Raw genomic sequence first — 23,840 nt, 5'->3', positions numbered from 1 at the left:
TCAGAAAAACAAAATTTCTTTATCTTTCTCTCTCTCTCTTTTTAGGCATCCCTCTCCCGCATTCATGGAAATTATGCCATCTAACCTTTCCTACTCCTTAGCATACCCAACCCCATCATCATACCACCTGATAGCCGGTGAGGAGTTCGCCTTTAAAAACAACAACTAGACGAAGAAAACAGCAAACACAAAATAAAGCATTTAGGAAGCAACAAAGAAACTAGAATAGCAAACACTTCACCTTTCTCAGACGTTACTGCTGTGGACATCATTCGGCAAACAGAAAACACTTTTCACATTTTTACATGAATTCTGAACAGCTGATAAAACTGCATGGAAGAAATTCCCATTGCTTTCTGACACTAGGTGTCAGAAACTATGGATCCACAAAGATAATGCAAGGTCACGTATAAAGCAAAGAAAAGGGCCATCGCACAATTAACTTGGTTGTCTGGTGAAAATACTGTTCAGGAACAAGAGCCATTCTTTGCTTTACGTAGCGGACATGCTTCTTCCTAACCTTGCCACGAACTAACTGGGCCTCTTGTTTCTTCTGGCTTTGCTCCTTGCAAACTGTTTGAATATATTGAACGCTTTTCAGAGGGATGGGCTGATGAACGAAAACATGAATTCCCTCTTACCCCTTAATAAGGGTTAAAGGGGGTGCCAGTGATCAATTGCAGAACAAAAGGAGAGTGACTGAAGATTCTAAACAATATACTTTGAGCCTGGCTCTCTAAATTGCATTCTCCATCTCCATCTTAAAATAGCTCTCAGTTTAAGGAGAAAATGTAACTCAAGTAACTAGTGCATAAAATATGCATGACAGCCACTAGGTTTCCTTCGAATTATGAAATAGTCTTCATGGAACATTCCAGCCGTGAATGAAGTATACACATGATAGGTTATGTTTTCATATATGTTTCCATATTAAATGTACAAATCTGGTTGCATTAGGCACTCATATGAAAATTATTTCAGATCTACTCTTAGTACCTTATCTGCAAGTAATTCCTAACCATGAAGATTGCCTTACTTCCAAAACCGTCTTAGATCTTGAACTGCTTTATGAAACATTAAGGGGCCTATAAAGTAGGACAAAGAATATTGGGAAAGGTTTCAGGAAGCCTGGCTAACATTTATTATTTTAATTATTTAGTCTCTTATATTTATATACCATCTACCATGTAACTCAAGGTGATGGACATGTGATTCTCAAGCAGCCACACACATCTATGCAATGACCAGATCCAATTCTGCTTAGCTTTCGCAATGTGGTGGCCTAATATGCCTTTAGAACATGCCCTGGGACAAGTTATGTCCTAATAGACAGTGGAAATTAGACCAGAAGGGTTTCTGTAAACAATGTAAGCTGCAGAAAGATGGGACTGGGATAATTCTTCAGCATGTATAGGGCGGTATACAAATTCTAATAATAATAATAATAGCTTAAACCACCAAGCCAAAAGTAACTCATCAGTGATGTATGGTGGTCTAACAAGAGCTCAATAAAGGGGTTTTGCCTGTAATTGCAAAGAAAGATGGGTTGTCAAACATCTAGCAGGCCACCATACCTGACTCATAGGCTGCATTTGGTCTAATGGATCATAACTTGGGGAGCTGGTGGCCTGCTAATAAATACGCTGGGAAATTATTATTTGTAGAATTGCAGTTGCTTTGAATAACTTTCTAACTGGACGTCTATAACTTTTGGCTGACTCTGGACCCACTCCAAAAAACTGTAGGCACTTTGGCCCTGTCTGTTCCCTTGCTAAGTTGGGTGTGTCAGCCAAGTAGGAGGAAACACATCCCCCACTTCTTTTGACTATCTGGTTCCTACTTGGTCCAGGCACCTGGGAAACTCAGTGGGGCCAGAATCAAGAAAGTCCCCTGTCTCCTCTAAGGAATGGTTTTACTCCCTGCATTGCTGAACGCCTCATCTACCACTCTTTGCTGCTCTGGGACAGGAAAAAGAGGTAAGGGGGCTTCTTTGGCCCTTCATCTGCTTAGGAGCCCAGAACGCTTCTTCCAATGGCAGTCATATGGGCAGCCTTCATGCATCAATTTTTAATGGAAAGAAAGGGGGTCTTTGGCTGCTTACCCCTGGAGCTCCTTGGCCATATGACAGTTAAACCAATAAACAGACCACTCCAAATCTCAGGCATCCGTCCAGCTTTGCATCTGAGAAGGGTTAATACAGCACCCGACGCTGCAGTTCCAAGGCTAGAAGAAAGTCTCAGATAACTGGATTTGTCCGATGGAAGCAGTTTGCTTACCACGGTAAGTAAAGATGTGGTAGCCTGTTCAAAAGATCTCACTACGTTTAAAATCTCTATACTATTTCAAAATAAAAAGGGGGTAAAGAGAAGCAAAAGGTCATATGTTATTTGTTCCTTATAAATAGATATTATTTTTTGTCCTACTGGCAGCTCTGAAATTCCTGCACTTTCACTTATTTCACTTTCCAACCGATTTCTAGAAATCAAGAAGTGATTCAGAGGAAAACTGAAAGACAGTACAGATCAAGGATAGTTAGGGACACTTTTGACTTCCTTCTCTTTCATTTCAGGAAAATGGTAAAGAACAGTGTGAATGACAAAAATCAGGGCATTGTTCACACATTTGGTTACCTTGACATTGCAACTCCTTAACTCACTTAGACCTTTGGTTTATTTATAGAAATTAAGAGGGAGAGTTGAAAGGGAAGAAAGAGCCTATAAATAATTAAGGGATCTTGATTCACTTTCCTTTTATCTAAGAATGATCTAAGAATGATCCAAGATAATATGAATCAGATATATGATTAAAATATCTGTAAACAAGAGTGCCTAGTTTTCATTACTTAGAACCAACAACTTTTAAAACTACCCTGGATATCCTTGATTGTGTGAATATGATTTTGTTATTAGGGAATAATAAGTCATAATGCAGCTGTTGCTGCTAAAAACTTGGAAATATTTCTTTAATGTGAAATGACTTGGGTGTCTGCTAGTTTAAAAAGTAATTAAAAACGAATGTATCCTAAATGGACAAAATAGTGAGTGGGAGAAAGCAAAGCACCCCTTGTCTTGCTAAGACTGAAATAAGGCTCCAGACACACAACCCTGTTTTTTCCTTTTATCGCTGAAACTAATGAGTAATAACTTAGCTCTAAAAACTGCTATTACAGGCCAGTTATTATGGATAACGTTTTCTTATTACATGAGCACAGTACGTATCAGTGAGAGGCAATCAATTGTGAACAGGCCTTAAGAAAAGCCTGAAATTATACGTGAAGCAATGCCTGATACAGCAAACAAAGCAGACAAAAGACCTGGGCCTACACAACTGGGCTTACACAATACTACTTTCCACTTTAATATCACAGAACATACACAAGACAACACATTCAAAGCCGGTGGTCCAGGACTGCACCACTTGAGCTGGCCTAGGATGCTTCTACCTAATATATTATGTGCAGAGGGTGTTCGTTTTTAACATGAAGAAAGAAACATTTAAGTAGCTGATCCCACCCCACTTCCAGCCCACTGGCAATCTGATGTGGAACGTTCCAGCAGCTTGTGATATTGCTGTTGCTGTCATAGGAGCCAATCCTGGGAAGCTGTGGGTACTTGGGCACCCACAATAATACACCGTATTTTTCACTCTATAGGATGCACTTTTTCCCCTCCAAAAATTAAGGGGAAATGTTTGTGCGTCCTATGGAGCGAATGCAGGCTCCTTGGCTTCAGCAAAAGCAACGCAAAGCCTCCAAAGCGCAGAGGGAGCGCTCCCTCCGTGCTCCGGAGGCTACGCATTGCTTTCGCTGAAGCCGGGAGAGCAAGACTCTCCTGGCTTCAGCGAAAGGAACCCGAAGCCTTTGGAGCGCAGTGCAAGGTCCCGCTGCGCTCCAAAGGCTTCGGGTGGCTATCCCTGAAGCCTTTGGAGCACAGCGGGACCTCGCGCTGCGCTCCAAAGGCTTTGGGGTTAACTGCGCAAAGCCTCCGCAGGGCAGCGGGGTGCCTTCACCCCGCTACCCCGCAGAGGCTTCAAAGGCTGTCCCCAAAGCCAGAACAGCGAGATGGAGCACTGCCCAGCGCTCCGTCTCGCTGTTCTAGCTTGGGGATGGCTGCGCAAAGCCTCCGTAGGACAGCAAGGTGAAGGCACCCCGCTGCCCTGCGGAGGCTTCAAAGGCTGTCCCTGAAGCCAGAACAGTGAGACGGAGCACTGTGCAGCGCTCTGTCTCACTATTCTAGCTTCAGGGTTAGCTGCGCAAAGCCTCTGCAGAGCAGCGGGGTGCCTTCATCCCGCTGCCCTCCGGAGGCTTCGCGGGCTGTCCCAGAAGCCTCCGCAGGGCACGGGAATGAAGGCTCCCCATGCCCTGCGGAGGCTTTGCACAAAGCTAGACCAGCTAGAGGGAGCGCTGCACAGTGCTCCCTCTAGCTATTCTGGCTTTTGGATGGCCTCGTGAAGGCACGCCGCTGCGCAGTGCTCAGTCTCGCTATTCTAGCTTCGGGGTTAGCTGCGCAAAGCCTCCCCAGGGCTATCCCAGAAGCCAGAACAGCAAGAGGCTATCCCAGAAGCCAGATCCCTCTTGCTGTTCTGGCTTCTGGGATTCAGAATTTTTTTTTCTTGTTTCCTTCCCCCAAAAACTAGGTGCGTCCTATCATCTGGTGCGTCCTATAGAGCGAAAAATACGGTAATCATGGGGGCTGGCACTCACAAAGTCAACGAGAAAAGGCAGTAGGTGGCAATGGTGCCGCCTCTGAGAGAGAAGCAGTTCATCTCCACCCTCTGCAGCCAGCAAGCAAGGCACCCCTTTTTTTTGGGGGGGGGCCTCAGATGCAGAGGCAGAATCTCTCTGCCTCTGCGTCTGAGCCCCTCCCCGCAGAAAAGGGTGCCTTGCTCACTGTCTGCAGAGAGGAGGGAGAGGAGCCACCCTGCCACAACACAGATGTGCAATGTCACACACTCCATGCACAGTGTTGCTTTGCATTTTTTGAGGAGCCCCCCTTCCCAAATGCAATGCAACATTACATGTCATATATGTGACATCACACATACTGCATGCAGGCGTGTGCGTGTGACGTTGCAAATCTGTTTTGTAGCAGCAGGCACACACAATACTGAAGGTGAGGTGGCACCCCCAGGTTGGTGTAGTTTGGCTCCTGGTAATAAAGCTAATTTTCTTTGATCAGCATTGCTAAGCACCATTTAAAAAATAGATTTGAATGATCTAAGGAAGAGTGAAAGAGGAAAAATATCAAAGGGGGGAATTAAAATAATGTTAAAGGTAAAGGACCCCTGAGAGTTAAGTCCAGTCACGAACGACTCTGGGGTTGCGGCACTCATCTTGCTTCTGAAATATACTCGGAGTCCTGTAGTGATTTCATGCTCTTTATTGCAGCTTATAAAACAGTGATTTAATTGCCCCCCCCAAACCTCAGGCTTTTATATACATTATTTAAACAATGAGTCCCATCTGATTGGCTGATTCTGCTTCCCTCCTGGAGCCTGACTGGTCTTTTCCTGCAGGCCAATCAGTTGTTGCATTCTATGATCCTACTTGCCTATTGTTCTAGGATCCAAGCTTAGTACATAACACCTTACTGGCCGAGGGAGCCGGCGTACATCTTCCAGGTCATGTGGCCAGCATGACAAAGCCACTTCTGGCAAACCAGAGCAGTGCACAGAAAGGCTGTTTACCTTCCCACAAGAGTGATACCTATGTATCTACTTGCACTTTGATGTGCTTTCGAATTGCTAGGTTGGCAGGAACTGGGACCAAGCAACGGGAGCTCACCCCATCGTGGGGATTTGAACCGCGACCTTCTGATCAGCAAGCCCAAGAAGCTCAGTGGTTTAGACCACAGCACCACCCGCGTCCCAAAATAATGTTAAGCTTAGTGAATTCTGAAATACTTCTATACAGACACAGAGATTAACATAAATGCTTGCATTCTGAGTTAAGAGGTTATTAAGCAGACAAGGCAGCTAATAACAGCCTAAAAAGAGTATTCAAGTGTATTCTTTTCATGTGATCATCCAAATTATTCTCATATATAATTCAACACAATTGTCTGACATCCCTGAATGTCCTGAGAATATCCCAGAATTTCCTTTCCACTTGTTCATCCAAATTATTCATATTCATCATTTAACCTAATTGTAACCACATTAATCAAGCTCTTGCCACCCTATCAGCCATTCCACCATACATATTGAGCTAATGTTAGGCAGGATTTTATGACATCTCAAGGTACAACAACTGAACGGAAACCAAATATATTGGAATGAAACGACACATGGTTTTAAAATTAAATTAGAAAATCTTGTTCTTAATTCTGAAGGGACCTGCATATTGAGCTATATATTCTTTACTGATGTCTGGGTCAAGATCTTATCAGCTTTATTATGAAGAATGTCAATAATAGACTACATGAAGATAAAATGTTTAATTAAAAATGAACACTGTATCCTAGTTATCAATCAGAAAATGGGGCCTATCACATACTGTCCTCGTTTTCCTATTAAACATTATTATTACACGTGGAATTTGTAAAAAAGGGGGGGTTAACTTGTATATATCCCTTAGACAAAATAGTTTAAAATTAGTTGCATCCTGGGCAAGTTATATACTTCACTGATCTGTGCCAATTATGAAATGAATGAGTGTGGTCTCCTTTTCAGCAGCCCTCAACCTGAATTTCTGGCTAATAAATATTGTTATTCAGAACAGGCCGAGTCTTGGAGAGAGATCAGCTTGGTTACCAGACACTTCAGAAGCTGCTTTGACTCCACCTACCCTTCAAAGCATAGATCAGAAGGTTATTCAGATGAAATTGGCAAAGGTAGGATTTCAGCTTCTCAAGGCACTCAAATACCAGCAAATGAAGCTGAGAGGAGAGTTCTTGAACAGAATTTATTTAGTGCTTTTATATCCCAACTTTCTTCAAGGAAGGCAAGACAAAGTGAATGGGATGCCCAGGTGATCTCTCATCCAGGCTCCAACCAGACCCAGATTTGTTTAGATTCAGAAAAGCAACTAAATAATCTGACCTCAGAAATCACTAGGACTGAACACCATTAGAAATACAGTATAAAGGCTGTCAAAGTATAATTTTTCAATCGAACTACTTCATTTGCACAATAATGATATAAAATACTATACAGTAGCATGCTTTAGATAATATCCTACTTTTTTCTTTCCTTTCCATTTCCTGTTTTACAACTAATGCATCAAAGGTAATCATGCACAGGCATCACCTTCAAAATTTGTGGCCAAGCACCAAAATGTGGCCTCAGCAAGCATTGCATGTGAAAAGTTTTTTTGCCTGGTGCACACCACTAAACAAAAAGTCACCATTGCCATTTTTTATAAAACATATCTGTTGGTAGTCGTGGGGCCTCTGGCTACAAACACATCCTTCACATCTTTCTATGCCCACTGCTAAACTCAAGGGGCTGTGTGGTTTTTTTCCTTTAAAAGTAGTGTATAGCAATGGGAATAGCAGTGCCTTCTAATAAACACAGAAACAAAGCAAAATAATAATAATTCACTATTAAAGTAAATTTAAAATTTTGACCTAACATCAAATAAGCCAAATGATGAATTAATTAGAAACTGGAAGGAAGAGTTATAAAAGCAAATACTCCCAATTAATAGTGCATTCGCTTATCAGATTTTGGTTGAAAAGAGCAAGAAAGAATAGCCAGTACTGTAGAACTTAGGAGAATTGGCCTGACCCAGTCATGGCCCTTTACAAGAAAGGAATAAGAGCAAATTCAAGTTGATGCAGAAGCTGTAGTGAAAGCATAAAGGGCTATTAATGAATTACGCTAACTGATCAGTTCAAAAGATAGTGATCAGGTAAGAAGTTTCTCTCCTCTTGACAGCTCCTCTATTTACAGGAAAGGAAGTCCTCTTTCCATGACAGAAAGCTTTCTAACTACTGTGATTGTTGCATGATAAGTACAATTATTGTGCACGAAATGCAATGCTAATGCTCAACTAAGTTTGGTTCAGAATTAATTCGCAATTGCGACAATTGAAAAGTTCTCAAATTAACGAAACAAATATTTTAAAACGTTGACCTGTTCAGCTGATGCTCCATGAGGACGAATGACCCTCCCAAGATACAGTACTGATATTCAAAGACAGCAGTAGCAGTGTAGATCATGTGTGGAGTTATGCAATTAGACCTTGCCCTTAAACCTGAAAATCAATGTAATTGATCAACAAATAGACTACTGGCAGAAATGCTAGATGAGACCGTAATTCAGGATAGCATGAATGCGGTCTGCAGCCAGAACTAGGGAATGTAAGTGATGAGAAAGGGCAGCAAGAAAGGACATGGAGTGGGTGGAGGGGAGTCAGATACTATTCAATAGTAACTTTTAGTCTACGGCATAAGATGTCGACAACATGTAATAATAATAAATGAGATCATTTTTACAATAAATAAATAGGTGATTCTCATGTTTACACCATAGGCTTATAGATAAGCTTAAGCTTTATCAGAAACAAAGGGCAATAGTGCTCTAGTTGAAGCATTATCACATACAGTGGTACCTTGGGTTAAGTACTTAATTCGTTCCGGAGGTCCATTCTTAACCTGAAACTATTCTTAACCTGAAGGACCACTTTAGCTAATGGGGCCTCCCGCTGCTGCCGCGCTGCCGGAGCACGATTTCTGTTCTCATCCTGAAGCAATGTTCTTAACCCAAGGTGCTATTTCTGGGTTAGCAGAGTTTGTAACCTGAAACGTCTGTAACCTGAACCGTATGTAACCCAAGGTACCACTGTACTTAGGAATTCTGAGTTGGCAAAATAAATTGCAAGTGAGGGTGTGCTCAAGAAGAGGCCACCATGGGGAACACAGGGTTCAAAACCCCTTGCTCCCATGGTAGCCTCTCAATCTGGATCTCATGCACACTGACTGCAAAAATTACCTGCGTTTAAGGGTGGGGTTGTGTGAGTATTTTTTTTCTCACAGAAGAAACTGGTTAATTTTTCTGAGCAGGAAACTCATTGTACCTACTAGAACAGGCATGTCCAACTCCCAAGAGACTGTGATCTATTCCCACTATAAAAAACTGTCAGTGATCTAACCATTGGATTGACCAGAGTTGTTGAGCTTTTGACATTCAGGGGCATACACCCTGTAACACTAAATGGGGCACAAACATCTTCACCCAGAGCTTCTAACAGTACCTCCATCTTGATATGATTCAGTTTCAACTTCTTCACCTCCACTTAGTCCTGAAATGACACCAGACTAATAAAATCTCTAAACCTGGATGCCTCATTGTCTACCAACCCAAAATATCTCCTTCTCTTGTGCACTGTGACATCATGTGTTGCTTTGTCAAACTTAGAGAGTACAAGGTCATCTGGAAAAGATCTCTAGTGAGACATTCAAGTTACAACACCCCCGGCCAGCAATTTTCATTTCAAAAAGCCACACAAACTATTATTTATAATTTCATTTTATTCCCTTTTATATCCCACTTTATGGATTTTCAAAGTTCTTAAGTTTATATATATTCTTCCTCTTCCTCTTTCTCATCAAAGGTTTCTAATTTAGCTTGTGACATCAACAAAAATCTGGAAAGGAAAAATCAGGCCAAATCTCCCCAACAGCTTGGGATTCATAAAAGTATTGCAAATGAGCCTTTTCCTTTTATAATTTATACTGATGTTTACCACAATTGTTGAAACACAAAATGGTTCAATGGCCATCAAATAAAAACACTTAGAATTTATATAGCCTATTTACAACTCACTTCAAGTGTTTAAAGAGCTTCACATGCATTGCAGCAGCAACATTTGCAATGACCATGCCAGGTAGGAGAGTATTATCATAACCAAATTCTGGGCTAAGGAGAAGGGATAAAATATTGAATATTTATTAGTATACAACATCCTAGTAAATTTGTTGCCAGTGTGACTTTTGAGCAAGGGAATTTTCTACGGCACAATCACAGCCACTCCATTCACCAGATGTGCAAATACAGTAGGCTATGCTACCAAAACAAAAAAAACCCACATCCGAATTATATAGGGTACTTTTGTAGGGATGTGGTTGGCACTGTGGTCTCAACCACAGTGATCAGAAAGTCGGCGATTCAAATCTCCACGACAGGGTGAACTCCCGTTGTTTGATCGCAGCTCCTGCCCACCTAGCAGTTTGAAAGCATGTCAAAGTGCAAGTAGATAAATAGGTACTGCTCCAGCGGGAAGGTAAACGGCGTTTCCATGCGTTGCTCTGGTTTTGGTGTTCTGTTGCACCGGAAGCGGTTTAGTTATGCTGGCCACATGACCCGGAAGCTGTCTGCGGACAAATGCCGGCTCCCTAGGCCTATAGAGCAAGATGAGTGTGCAACCCCAGAGTCGTTTGCGACTGGACCTAACGGTCAGGGGTACCTTTACCTAGGATGCTTTGTAAAGACAACCACTGATAATTAAAAAAAAAAAAGATACTGAGAAATATAATAAATGTATCTCAAAAAATATACTAAGCAAATAGATTTTGATTATATATTCAAGTATTTGCTACATGCAGCCCATCATTTATAGCCACCATTTATTTTTTATACAGAACGTATTCACTAGAAAGTAACAGATCACCAAGTTCTTACATATAAATGTTGCATAATTTATTTATTGCTCCCCCCCCTTACTGGTCTAACAACTTATACTTTATTTTTGCTTCTTAGCGTTTCACTTACTCATGTCCTACATCCTTTTGTTTCATGTTTTTTTGTGTCTGTGTTTTTAATGCTTCTCTGGGATTGTTCCCAATAGCTGACCCTGTGCCCCTTTGGTCAAGGAATCAGGTCAAGTGCATGACATCCAATGCTTCTCCCTCCTGATGGTTGTGTACTGCTGCTAGGTTCCCTCCACAGCATGTTAAACATCTGTGCAAGTGAAAGCTTAAATATGGGTGACTTCAGCATAAAAGCTGTTTGTAGAAACTAAAGCCAGTAGCAAAACCAGCCTAGAATTCTCGAAAACAGTAATAATAATAATAATAATTTTTTATTTATACCCCGCCCTCCCCAGCCAAGGCCGGGCTCAGAGCGGCTTACAAGCAATAATAAAAACAAGATGAATGATTACAAACTTAAAAACAAAAATAAAATACAACATTAAAATAATGGAACATTAAAATATTAAAATGTAGCCTCATCGCAGGAGGAGAAGGAAAAGAAAAGAAGAAAAAAGAGAGAGAGGGAGGGAGGGAATCAAATTGGCTCCAAGCCAAAGGCCAGGCGGAACAACTCTGTCTTACAGGCCCTGCGGAAAGAAATCAGATCCTGCAGGGCCCTGGTCTCATGAGGCAGAGCGTTCCACCAGGCTGGAGCCAGAGTTGAAAAGGCCCTGGCTCTGGTCGAAGCCAATCTAACTTCCTTAGGGCCCGGGACCACTAGGGTGTTGTTATTTATGGACCTTGAGGCTCTCCGTGGGGCATACCAGGAGAGGCGGTCCCGTAGGTACGAGGGTCCTAGGCCGTGACCTAGTACACAAATTTTAAGCACAATAATCCATGACAAAATATGGAGCCTGCATCTAAATGGTTATTTCCTAACACAACATAAATCCTGATCTTGCTTCATTTCCTTTTTGTCAAGAGCCAATAATCTGTATACTCAGGCTTTAAAAGAGGTTTTCCTTTGCTTAAAAGCAATGGCTGCCACAGTGACCTGGGAACGAAACTTCAATAGAGTTATTGTTAACACACACTAGGAGTTGTTCGAGGATATTTTAGTAGGTGCCACAAAACCCACAACTGTTAAAACAAAGGAAGATGGAGCTACAGTCTTCACAAGCCTTTTGAATAGAAGACAACCGTTGGAAGTTAGTATAAAAATAAGCCTACAAATGGTAAACAATGGGAATTTAATATTAAGAAATATGAACGAATACCTAAGTAATTTAGTCAAGCAACAAAATATGAAGAGACCCTAGAAATATATGTTTATTATAACCAAATTTTCTGCACCAGTTTTTAAAAAGTGTGCTAACTCATCCACTGTTCTGGAGCAACACAGCAGCACAAGAAACCCTCTAACTCCAGTTTCTGGATTATTTTATGTACCTAGATTTTTAAAAACTTTTTTTGGACTGACCACTCAAAAATTGCTGGGGTTTTAAAACACATAAACGTCTTTCTTTGGTGCCTGCACTACCATTAAAATTAAGAAAATCCTAAGGCAGTGTCTTAGATCCATCCCTTGTGTTGAAATAGCATTATTAGAAAAAAATAAATCAAGTTCTTGACTGCTCTGCACCTTTTCCACAGACTGCCTGAAGGGAGCTTGTGGACCACCAGATGAAAGTTTGAGCTATCTACTACAAACCAAGGTTAGGGCTGGGTGATATCTGATTTTGAATATCGTGATATATCACCAGCTAAACATTGCGATGAGGGACGCAGGTGGCGCTGTGGGTTAAAGCCTCAGCGCCTAGGGCTTGCCGATTGAAAGGTCGGCAGTTCGAATCCCTGCGGCGGGGTGCGCTCCCGCTGCTCGGTCCCAGCGCCTGCCAACCTAGCCGTTCGAAAGCACCTCTGGGTGCAAGTAGATAAATAGGGACCGCTTACCAGCGGGAAGGTAAACGGCGTTTCCGTGTGCGGCTCTGGCTCGCCAGATGCAGCTTTGTCACGCTGGCCACGTGACCCGGAAGTGTCTCCGGACAGCGCTGGCCCCCGGCCTCTTGAGTGAGATGGGCGCACAACCCCAGAGTCTGTCAAGACTGGCCCATACGGGCAGGGGTACCTTTACCTTTACCTTTAAACATTGCGATATACCAATATATTACAATGTCTGAAATAAGGATGGAGCTATGTAGAGGCATTGGCTGGCTTCACGGCTTTCCGTGAATCGTGATTTTTGCATAGCACACAATCACGTTCATGATACATTGCCAGGTCAAAAATATGAAACTGATATCACCATATCTTGGGGGTACCTCAAGGACTGCCTCTGCCCATATGAACTGACCCAGACCCTGAAATCATAATCTGAGGCCCTTCTTTGTGTACTCCCTTCCACGAGAGGTCTGATGGGTGACAACATGAGAGCGGGCCTTTTCTAAAGTGACTTCCCATTTGTGGAATGCAGGCACGCCACCTTGCCCCCGCGACAGTGGGTGCCCGAGGCATGCAAGCATGTGTGTGTGACCATGTGACACACACATGTCCCATGGTGTGTGCATACCACCAAGTGGAATCTTGGGGGGGGCACCCCTTCCTTTATAATTTGTGGGAACCCAGGGCACCACATAGTCTGGTGTCTATGGTGGAATGCTCTCCCCAGTGAAGCCCGCCTGGTGCCTTTGTTACATATAGTTTGGTGAAAACATTTCTTTACAACCAGGCCTTTGGCTGATTAAACAACCTATGGCCTTTTTATTGTGTTGGTGAACGTGGGATCATTGGTTTTTGGTTATGTATTCTGTGTATGTTTATGTTGTGACCCACCCTGTGCTCTTCGAATAAAGGGTGATATACAAATTTAATAAATAAATGATAAATGATAGGTTTGTGAGACAGGGTTTGCCTGTGCAGAAGTCATACTGGCTCAGTAATTTCTAGGCTCTCCCCACAATTGTTTTTAAAAATTGTACTAAATTGGCTATTTTCCCATCCTCAGGTATGGAGGCTATCTGAAGAACAAGTTACACATTTTTGTTAGAAGATTAAGGATTTCACATTTGAGTTCTTTGCAAATTCTCAGGTGGATGCGATCTGGATCCAGTCTTTCCCAGCCCTGCCGGAAGATGCCACGGACTGGAACTGGAATCTTTTGGGTGCAAAGCATGTGCTTTACCACTGTGTTATTGCTCTTCTCCCAATGCCATTTCATCTGTAATGCTACTGCGCTGAGCATATTGCATAAAACACTGAACATATGGCATACTGTAGTGTCTTTGAGTGACAAATTTCTTGTTGACAAGGTGCAAACACAAACCTGTATTGCACCAAGTACTTACTACTAACAAAATTCTCCTTTCCCTGTACTCTTCTATTGGTTGTACTGTAGTTTCTGGCAACCCTCCATCTACACAGTAACCATATTACTAGAAAATGTGCTGGACCACAAAAGTGAAGGAAGATTGATGTATGTCAAACCACACCTTTAAGTTTAAAGATAAATAAGCAGACAGGGGTATAAAAATACAAAAGAAAAGATGTGGAGATTAAAGGCAAGAGTTTCAAAACATTCATATTGTGTTCTAAGATCATTCCAACATATATTTTATAGTACTTGCCACAACTATCAAAAGGCATGTTGTGCTGCAGATATCTTTGCCAAATAAACATTATGACATAAACATTACATGCTGTTAAATATGGGAAGAGTGTCAAAACAGTCGTGTTCATCAGAATGTTTCCATTACTTCATTTTTTAAAAAAAACCCTCAAAATCTAATTGCATCATGAAGCAAACACTGAAAATTCTAATTTAGTATAAAATGTTCCACCCCTCTTTATTACTGAATCACTTTTATTTTGGTTGAGTTATTCACTTGGTGCATCATAGATCTGGTTATTACTTGACTGAATGCATGAAATTGGTCTTCCAGATGATTTATTATCTTCACAGGCTTCTGGCTTCCAGCAGAAAGTGTGTGGAAAGTGAAATATCACATATTGGCTATTGTGTGTGGACTGGTTGTTCTTCCCAACCATTGTACATCAACCCACTTTCATATCTGGTTATACAGTAGTTGCATAGTCCCAGTAGCAAACCTTTTACTCTTTGGTGGTAGTAGTAGTAGTAGTAGTAGTAGTAGTGTGTACATATTTGCATTCTTACAAACTTACATTTAATATCACCAATACCAGTTTCATGTTAGTTTTTAGCCATTGCACTGATTACTACAGAGCGTTAAGACGTGAGCACTATAACTTTTAAATAGCATACAATCATGATGCTTCTTTCCAAGGCAGCTTAGTAAACTATAATTGTGTCTATGTGTTTTCTTTAAAGGTCAAAGGCGAACAGCAGTTTAAACCCACATTTTAGTAAAACAAACTTGAACTTTCTAAACAATAACTCTCCTTTTTGTACAGTGATGGGGGATGGCTGCTTCCTGTCACAAGGCCTCAACAGAAGATAGCAGTTTGAACTAAGATAGCCTGGATAAGCTTTCAGCTCTGTTGAAAAACAGATGCAAAAAAACAGCATTGCACACAATCCTTATCTCCATTATGGCTAAACGTCCTAACTAAAATGATCTGTTAGACAACATACACAGAACACTGATACGCCATGCCACAAACATATGCATGGTGTCATGTTAACTTAGGATGTAGCTGAAACAGAAGAGAGTATATATAATTCTTCAATTATAAATAAGGGCATAGATTAATTTTGGAATCAAATGCAATGTTGAAAGAATTGTTGAAAAAATGAATGGCTAAAAGTATATTTATGCTGATTGTCAGAACCAAAGTGAATGTTTTACTGGCAATTTTATCATGCCTACTGACAATTATAAGCAAATCTCAAGAACTGTCAAGTACCCTTCTCAATTCCCAAATTTAATCTAATTTCCAAGTGAATACTGACATTAATAAATCTTCAGAAGAAAATGTTTGACACAATATTAACCAATATTTTCAGTAAATGTCAAGAATGTCCAGGTTACTTCAAAAAAACACCCAATTTATTCTCATTTGCAACATTTAATAGAAAACGCCAAAGCAAAATGGTCTAATTATGCCTCCTTTTCATAGAGTTGGTGCATCAAACTGTAGCAGGTGACTTGTTGGAGTGAAATCTTTATGAAAAATCATCCCTGCACATCGATGGCAAGCACGTCATAAAAATACTAAGCTAAAACCCTTTTTTTCTTCTTGCCATCTAATTTTCCATGTACAGTGTTTTGTTTGTTTGTTTGTTTGTTTGTCTGCATGCATTTGCAATCCATCCTATGAATTCAGTCTGCATTCTAAAGTGGTACAGTCCTGACATAGATTTTATTACGGTACTCTATGAGAACTAGACCCATTCACTGAATACAACTTTTCTTGTTTGCATTGTCTGAAGATGTTAAACATGTAGATAACACAGTATCATGTTTTCTGTCCTAACCTAAAAACACACCTGCATCCTTATAAACTACATCGTTATAGAGAGATATTGAATGAAATGGTTCCACTAGTAGCACTTTTGTTTATGCAACTGAATTTCTTCTCTCTATGTGCCCACCACACACTCCTCTAAATGTTTTCCAGTTGATCGGGGCAATTCCCAGAACTTAGGGGGCAGGCAGCAAGAAGAAAGGAGGGAGAGGAAGTTTTGCTTCACAGCCAGAAGTGGAACAGTTTAGATGAATACTATCCATGGAGTTTTAAACTTTTTAATACAGCAAAATTAAGACAAATCCTAACAACATACTTTGAACTTTCCACAGCAATATATTTCACTCTGTTGCAACAGGCACACATAAGTATGCCACCTAACGGAGCTGTCTAATCACAGCAATGCATTCTGATGCTTAGCAGTAACAATTTGAAAAGTAGTTACAATTATAAATGATACAATGTTAAGTGCTTTTCACATTAATGTCATAATCAAAAAATATGTTTCATTAAATGTTTTGTCAAACTACTTTTGTTCATTAAGAAAGCATGCATATTGTAAGAGTATTTGCTACTTATAGCATATACAAATGAACTGATGGTTCAGTGCAGAAAACATCTTTATATACATGTATTTTATATGCCTCAAAAGCAATTTTTAAGAGGAGAAACTGCTACCACTCTCTTGTATTATTTTCTTTACAGAGCTGTTTGTATTACAATCTGTCTCAAGTCCATGCACATATTAAAAGAATAGAATAGTAAAATCACAATGCAACAAATAAGATGCAGCTAATAGCCCAACTGACACCATAAGTTAGGCTCCCCAGCACTATTTATTAATAGATAAATAGATATTAGATATGCCTGTGTGAAGAAATGTTGATGCTCATGGAACGTGGATTGCTTAGACCACCCCAATTTTGGGATCACCATCCATAGTTCATACTGTGCTGGAGTATGCTATAAATGTGATTTTTATTGTAAACATGATCAGACATCTTTTAAAAAACTTAATCCACCTATTCAGTATAGATTTTAACTATTTGCTTTTTTAAAAGAAGGTAGGCAGTTAATAATAAAACATTGTGGGATGATCTAGCCTTGTTGCATACTCCAAATCAGTATTAAATCCATCTGAAGGCAAATAAATAATAATAATAATAATAATAATACCTTTATTGTCATTGTACAACCTGTGCACAATGAAATTAAACGAGCCTCCCTCCCTCCCCCGCAAACACTCAGTCTCGTTACACTCTGTGTGCTTATCGAACAACACACAACCTCGCAAGCAGCAGTTTCACTACTTCTCCAGTACATCTTCTCCAAATACAAAGTGACCAAATATCAACAACCAGGGTATGATTTTTATTTCTTTTAAAAGCAATATATGCCATTCTACCCGTCACACAAAATTGGCATATTGGTAGATAATATGGCCAATCAGAATCTCAACCAGGCCCTGATAAACATCTCCCCTAAGGGCAGGGAGGGGGAAGGTAATCAAACAAGATGTAAGCAGCCAGACTCTTTTGTTCCTTGATAAATATTTGCCTTTGTCTTTTGTGATAAGGTCTGCTGCCTGCATTTCAACCTCAGAAAGGCCCTGTTGTTTCTGCAGAGAAAACATTTAATTAAGATCATTGCTGATTTTGCAGCCCCCCTGTGTGCTAAAGGAAAGCCAAGAAAGCAGGTAGGAGGGGTTTGGGGGGGTGGAAGATCAAGCCAACCTCCTTGAGTTGTAAACAGGGAAGAACAAATGTTATGCAGGTTCCACAACAAGGAAACACATGCCCTCCTGCTGAAAGGGCTGGGGGGGAGTTATCTCCTGGAGATCCAAAACTGCAAGGCTGTGGGAAGAGGGCAGGCAAGCAGCCTACAGAATCAGGGCTGTGGGGGAAACCAGGAATGAAAGTCATGCATTTAAAAGGCTTCTGTGAGATACTAAGGACAAGGGGGTGGGGAATAGAAGTGCACAGATATTCTAATAAAGGTACTGGCAATCAGTGACAAAACCATTTTTGCTCATATCTAGACATGATAGTGATTCTCTCATGCTATTAAAAAAGTAAGAAGCATAATGTTGAAAACAGATTTGGTGGTTTCCCCAAATTCTTAAAAGGTCAGTTCTATTTCTTTCTTTTTTACAATATCTTTAAAATTATGCCACCATGTGTAATGTATTGAATGAGAAGTATATAGGTAATTAAAATCAGTGCACATATGCCAGCCAGGGTCACTATACATCCTGATTTTCCTGGACATACAAGGAATACCACAGTCAGCAGCAGTACAGTGGTACCTTGGGTTAAGAACTTAATTCGTTCTGAAGGTCTGTTCTTAACCTGAAACTGTTCTTAACCTGAGGTACTACTTTAGCTAATGGGGCCTCCTGCTGCTGCTGCGCCGCCACCACACGATTTCTGTTCTCATCCTGAAGCAAAGTTCTTAACCCGAGGTACTATTTCTGGGTTAGTGGAATCTGTAACCTGAAGTGTCTGTAACCCGAAGCATCTGTAACCCGAGGTACCACTGTATCTGGAAATCAGTCAAATGTCTGGTAAAACCCAGACGTATGTCAGCCCATTTCGGCAGTGCGGGTTTTTTCCATAAAAATTGCTCAAAAACTGCAATTTTTGGGGCCAACAACACAAAACCCGACCAACTTTGCCCAAAAAAGCTTAACAATTTTTCTGGCCAGATTTTCACTGTTTGATGTATGGTAATCCTATGCTAGCCTTTCAGAAATAGACTGCATATGCGATAGAAATAGAGACTCCAACATCACTGAGCTCCTTATGGAATTTAGTCACAAAAGTTAGTTATTTGAATTGCTATAAATAGATTTTCAAGATGCTGTCCTCAAGATTCAGTCTTAAGATTCAGAGGCCCTTTTTGTTGCATGTATTTCGGAAACAATAACCACACTGCCTTATGTCTTTCTTGCAATTTGTGTAAATTTCACAACAAAGGAAGCAATAAACAAAACCAGAGTGCAATGGGATTAAGCCAAGATTATCTCAATTGATCTTCTCCACAAGTGTAGGGAAACCAGACTCCCTTAAGAGCACTCATGATGATAATGAATAGCAAAAAATTACTCGACTAAAATTACATCAGCCTAAAGTTGACAGTAAGAAATTATTATGTTGAGTGTTGGGCACACAAATGTACAAGAATGAAAGCTGAGGACTTTTGACACTGGAGAGGTACTTCCTGCAGTCTTATCTTTGCCGCAACAGCAGGGCTGCTATAAACAAAGATGATTGTGAAGCTCAGGCTTAGATATCCATAAGAATTCCCTGAGATAGTCAGCGGAAACTTAAAAGATCTTTTAAAATGTAATGTATTTTCAGAACTCTCAGAAAGCAGAAGAGGAAACAAAAACAGGAGAGCAAAATAAGCTTACAGTTAAATGTAGATGTAGAGTTTGAAGCATATTTTATCACTCTGAATGCATAAGAATGCTGCACTGATATGAAATTAGTTTTTAAAGAAAAAATAAATCATTGCTTAGAATTAGAGAGCCTGAAGATTGTCAAAATGTTCAAAACCAATTAATAGAAAATATCAGCATCATAGGTTGGAACAGACAGTCTCAGAGTGAGTAGCATTTTCAGAAGTTTATAGAGAATGTAAAGTGAGGCAATAATTTAAAAAGAGGAATATTTCTAAAAGAAGAGCAAGAAAAGCAATGTTCAAGTGAACACAGGAAGGTATTTTCCAGGTGTAAGACCACTGGGATACAGACAAAAGCATTTCCAACAATACCCATGTGCCTGGATGCTCCTCTCCAGACCTTGTATGTTTTGCATGGCGGTCTGAAGAACGTTTCCAAGTATGGTCCGTTGAAACCTGATTAAGATGTGGGGATATTTCTAAGCAAGTTCAAAAGGACACTTTTGACACTCTTTTCAGGCCTTCGTGCTACACATACAAAGAGCCAAAGAGGAGCCTGTACACCCTGGGATGTGGGGGGCAGAGACTACATGTGTATTCCTACCCTCATTTATGGATAAAACCTTCCCATGTTCAGGTGAACATGGCTTTGCAGAGTCTGAAACAAAGATACTAATGAAGCGTAGAAGATTGGGGATAGTTTATATGTTCAAGTAGTATACATGAATCTAGTAATAAAACAGTTCCTCCTAGACTGTGCCAATTCAAGTGGGAGAAGTAACATGCCTCAATGTTCATCCATTTATAAATATTTCCTACATATCCAAAGTTAGCATGCCAGGAGGAAGCGTTCAGCCTTGCCATCTCCCTTATATTCTCATTTTCTATGAGCTGGGTTTCCCCCTTCCTACATCAGTAAACATTCAAGCGTGTAACACAGGACCTGAAGAAGAGCCTTTCCCACTTGATTGTAAAGTTTCAAGTGGAAATGTTGGACATCAACCAAGCCATTTCATGACAATGTGAAAACATCTGGGAAACCCAGACAAGCTGTAAAATCAGAAGTGTGTGTATACACTATGAACATTAAGGGTTTGGGGGAAGAAACTAGTCTATAAGATTTAAGACTGGTTGCATCACGCATCTTTTATGTTACTCCTCATATACTTCTAATGTCAAGCCCTCATGTTCAACCTATCTGGCATTCCATCAGGAAGATAGTCAAACTAAAAGAATCTCTGATTATTCATTAGTTTTGGTTTGCAATGATTAGGTGATTTTCTTCATAGGTTAACAACTGGCTTGTGATGTAGTGATTTTAAATTGCCCAGCCAGTGATGGTCTCAGTTAATGAGGTTCGGACTGGTATGGGGGGCACAACAAGTATGTTTTCAACAGATGGGGGAAGCCTGGCAGTTTTGAATAGGGCAAGGCCAGCATGCTAATGGGTCAGGGTGCATGATCAATACAGAAAAAAAGAATCAAGTCAACATACCTGGGAGTGAACCAGCATATAAAAGCCTAAGTGAGTGCCTAAAATACCCAAGGCCTAGAAATTCTGCTCCAAATAAGGTTTTTCATCACAAAATAAACCTCAACAGCAATGATAGCCTGGAAAGAGGGAGGGTTTCACAGTGGTTAGAATGCTGGATTTGGAACAGAGAGGCATGGGCTTAAACCTCAATTCTCAGGGATGCTCACTGTGTGACCTTGGGCAAGTCATATATTTTCTGCTTGAGGCAGGACAGCAATTGACATACAAACAAATCCCAGTCAAAATGCACAGAACCCAAGGCTGGCCAAGTTATTTTGGAGCCTGAGCCAAAAAACACTTTCCAGAATACCTCGCTGGGAACAAATATGCCACAATAATAAATAATAATTGATTTTCTTCCATCTCATGATATCCAAAAGCCACTGCCTAAGAGGGAAACCTCACTTTGCCTAAATGTAGGGCCAACCCCACACACCAATCTAACTTACTTCACATGACTGCTGTGAGGATAAAATGGGATAATTCAAGTGCATGTCACTAGGAGCTCCTTAAAGGGCTGGTACACACACACACAAATATATAATAGGTAAGTAAATAATTCAAATAATGAACTTTGTAATTTTCTACATATTTGTCAGGAAAACATTGGGCAACGAATGCAAGTACTGCAAATATTCATTGAGTTACACAGTAATAAACGTGCTGTGCCAAAACAACTTACCATTTGTGCAGTACGCCTGATGGTTAAATAAAAACTCTGTGTTGCCAGCTACATGGTGAAAATCCCCGAAGACCTAGAAAATGAAGGTAATAAAAACCAGTTAAAAATCCACACACGTTTCTAAGCTTGATTCAAAGGTTGCTAATTTTATTGGATTTTTGTTTGGATATCTATTTTCAAGACTTCAATAAAAGGCTGGCTTTAAAGCTCAAGCGATTACTTCCATTAAAAATATCAGTGATACCACGCCTGTAAAAGCCAACATACTTAGGGCCATGAAACATTAAGTCCTTTATTTGTTCATATGCCAAGTTTTGCATTCACAACCACCCTCCAACCTCTCTGCCCTCTACCCTGACCTGATCATGCTGTGTAGAAAGAAAGAGTAATTCATTCCTCACGTTAGCCTATTCTTGGGCCTCTCTTCTGAGCAAAGATTATTCACAGTAAACAGCTATTATTTCTATGCTCAAACAACATAGGATCAGAGATAATTCTAAAGTCACTACATCAATTTTCTCATTTGGCCATTATAAAAAAATATCCTGATCTGATACACAAAAACAAAATGTAGATAACGCGTGCCCCACCCCCTGCAATTTACAGTAATAAAAACTAAGCATTCAAATTATCTCATGGAAACTAACAATCATGATATGCATAATTCTGAATTTGGAATCTGACTCCAAACTGATGGGATATTATTTGCAATATGTTCTTATATTCATAGCTGCAAGCATTCAAATGGTCTTATGCAAACAATAATTATATCCATATTGCCGCAAGTGGAATTCGATGACAGAATATAACATGTTTTTATATTCATTACCACAAGATGCTGTGGTAACCACCAACCTACTTAAGGGTTAGACAAATATGGCTCCTACTGGCACCAACAGGAGCATGTATCCTGAGACTTAATGCCGCCAAGGTAGTAACTGTGAGTGGGCTGGGAAACGGCTAGCTCTGCCCTTCCTGCATGCCATTAACCCAATCCTGATGGCTTTCCCCACGCCTGCTAATCTACCGATTTTTGCGTCTTCAGACCCAGAAAGCTCTCCCCTAAATAAATTCACACTTGACTCAAATTTTGGTTTTGGTTCTTGGCAGAATTTACGCCACAAGTTTATTGATTACAGAAAGTGAATGGGTGCATAGGCTCTGATTCGACTAGCTCCCTGCCATGCAAGTAGTGCTGACCCCGGGTTCCAGCATAGGTCAGCCGAGGGTGAACACCTGGATAAGCGGAAAACTGGAACAGGCTATCTCCGCCACCCAAATGTCCCCGTGGACTCAGGCACTGGCACAACCCCCTCTCATGGGTTAACCAAACCATCGAATCCTTGGATTCCTTTAATGGAATACCCTTCACATAGGGATGGCGAGAGCATTCTCCCATCCCTATCACCTGAACCAGAGCCTATCTGCAACCTTACAAGTTGTGACGATTTGCTACTCGGCAGGCAAAACCCAAATGGCACCAGCCAATCAGCCAAGTGGGAAAAATTCCTGCCGTGCCCCTGCCTCAATGACAGACAACACACGACGGCATAGCAAGGTCAAGTGCAAAGCCCTAAAAATAGGGAGAATTGGGCAGGTGTTCCAAATGCACGCGCTGAAAGAGGAAGCTCTGGGTCACATGCATAGGTATATATAGGTCCCTCAAACCATTTGGACTGCGTCCCATTGGCCAGATTGCACCCAGCTATGAGGGACCTACCAATCGGGTGTTGTGGCTGACCAATCGTACCTACCCACAACACAGGGTGTCAGTTTCCAGGTCTCACCGCAATATGTGCCCTCTTTAAGGGACGTTCACTGTTACATGTAGTTTGGCCCAGAGTGGAATTTCCGCATTAAGAAACTATGGTCCACTGAACACATAACTGTGGTGGCAAATAACTGTGGGTTCCTTTGAGGTTTGCGGGTGCAGTTTCTGGAGGCATCTGTTTGGACGCTGCTTAGAATTCTGGACTGGATGAACCATTGGTTTCATCCAGGAGTGTTGTTCTTACGATGGTTAAACTGATCTCTACTATGAAGCACCTTGCTGTTCTCTGAGTATTGCCACACTGTGTGACATATTCAGGATAGGGGTCAGCCATGTTAGATTCATGGGTCTCCTAATGTCTACCAGATTTGATTTGCC

The 23,840-nt window shown here is 40.8% G+C and overlaps 1 long non-coding RNA gene across 13 annotated transcripts in view; it reads right to left on the bottom strand.

Annotated features, from left to right (window-relative positions):
• Positions 1-23,840, bottom strand: part of LOC307213857 — a 241,109-nt gene that overhangs the window by 116,793 nt on the left and 100,476 nt on the right. For all 13 annotated transcript variants that reach the window (XR_013837734.1, XR_013837735.1, XR_013837736.1 and 10 more), the window contains one exon: positions 21,692-21,764. This is a non-coding gene — a long non-coding RNA (uncharacterized lncRNA). The remainder of the gene's footprint in view (positions 1-21,691; positions 21,765-23,840) is intronic.

This window comes from Podarcis cretensis (assembly GCF_951804945.1).
Source record: "Podarcis cretensis genome assembly, chromosome: 4".
In the NCBI taxonomy this organism is placed as follows: Eukaryota; Metazoa; Chordata; class Lepidosauria; order Squamata; family Lacertidae; genus Podarcis; species Podarcis cretensis.
This window is presented reverse-complemented; position numbering and strand designations above follow the sequence as displayed.